Here is a 1685-nt window from a genome sequence, read left to right on the forward strand (position 1 = left end):
TACTTTCATTTTTTTCGGTGAATACAGTTTATTTTATTGATGGTATATGACAAGACAGGCTCTCTAAGCCCCTCCCCTTTCTCAGGGGGACTGGACGGAAACTGTGTCAAGAATGTGAGATTCTCAGTGTGTGAGGGAGAAGGACTGAGTTGGGGCAAGAATTCTCCAGCAGCTGAGGGTCTCTCTCACTTCTTGTGCTTTTACTGGGGCTGTTATTCTATGTGAGCCATCAGGTCAACAACCAGCTTTCTGTAGATAAATTCATTTTCATCATACCAGGAAATGAGTTTGACAAAGTGGTGGTTCAGGGCAATGCCAGCTACAACATCCAAGGTAGAAGAATGGGTGTCCTTGTTCACGACACAGGAGACAACCTGCTTCAGTGTATTCCAGGATGCCGTTAGAGACTCTTATGATGCCTGCTTTACTACTCTCTTGATGGTATCATACTTGACTGCTTTCTCCTGGTGGCAAGTCAGATCCATGACTAACACATTGAGTGTGGGGACACTGAAAGCCATTCCAGTAAGTTTCCCATTCAGCTCAGGGATGACCTTGTCCACAGCCTTGGCAGTGCCAGTACATGTACGGATAATGTTCTGATCAGTTCCATTGCCATCACACCACAGCTTTACAGAGGGGCTAGCCACAGCATTCCGGGTGTCAGTGATGGCATGGACTGTGGTCATGATTCCCTCTATGATGCCAAAGTTTTCATAGATAATGTTTGGCCAGGGGTCTAAGAAGTTGGTGGAGCAGGAGGCATTATTGACAATATTGACAGAGTTGTTATATACTTCTCATGGTTCATGTCCATCACAAACATAGAAGTATTGGCAGAAAAAGCAGAGATGATTACTCATATGGCACCATCCTTTAAGCGAGCCCCAGCCATCTCCAAGGTTGTGAAGACACCAGTGGACTCCACAACATACTCAGCCACCAGCATCATCTCACTTGATGTTGGCGGGATCTTGCTCCTGGAAGATAGTGATGGTTTTCCTATTTATGATAAGCTTCCCATTCTCAGTCTTGACAATACCATTGAACTTACCATGAGTGGAATCATTCTGGAACATATAGACTATGCAGTTATAGTCAATGAAGGGGTCATTGAAAGCAACAACATCCACTTTGTCTGAGTTAAAAGGAACCCTGGTGACCAGGCATTCAATGAGGCCAAATCTGTTTACTCCAAGCTTCACCATCATGTCTCAGGTGTGTGGCCGAGGCTGCACTAGAGGAGGGGGCAATCTATTGATCAACGAGGAATAGAGAGATGTAGTGCACAATTTCATATGTTGGAATTTTTTTAAATTTTTCTTGCAGTCCATCTTTTGTTCCCTCCCCCACATGTACAATTGTTCACTATAGACTAGTAAGTAAGCTCAAGTGAGTCTACACTTACCTGGTTCACTGGGTACTCTATTCCTGTCAGAGATTGTAGATTTGACAAGAGACCATGACAGATGTGGGGTGTTGTGAGAGGCATAGATGCCAGCCAAGCCTACAAGTAGAACCTTGGATGTGGTGGGGAGCAAATGTGCAATTCTTCACAGCAGATTAGTTAATAAGCACAAGAGACCCCAATTTTACTTGTAATAGGACACTGGCAGCGGGGAGAGCAATTGTTGACAAGGTTGTAGCCTTCAAAGAAATCACATTTAGGGGACTTTGGAAATCCC

The 1685-nt window shown here is 44.4% G+C and overlaps 1 pseudogene; it reads right to left on the reverse strand.

Moving 5' to 3' along the window:
* Positions 1–212: 212 nt before the first annotated feature.
* On the reverse strand, positions 213–1208 carry LOC102849022 (annotated as a pseudogene).
* Between the last annotated feature and the right edge of the window lie 477 nt (positions 1209–1685).

The sequence above is a fragment of the Elephantulus edwardii genome, unplaced genomic scaffold, assembly GCF_000299155.1.
Source record: "Elephantulus edwardii isolate Elephantulus edwardi_28Jun2011 unplaced genomic scaffold, EleEdw1.0 scaffold00027, whole genome shotgun sequence".
Lineage (NCBI taxonomy): Eukaryota > Metazoa > Chordata > Mammalia > Macroscelidea > Macroscelididae > Elephantulus > Elephantulus edwardii.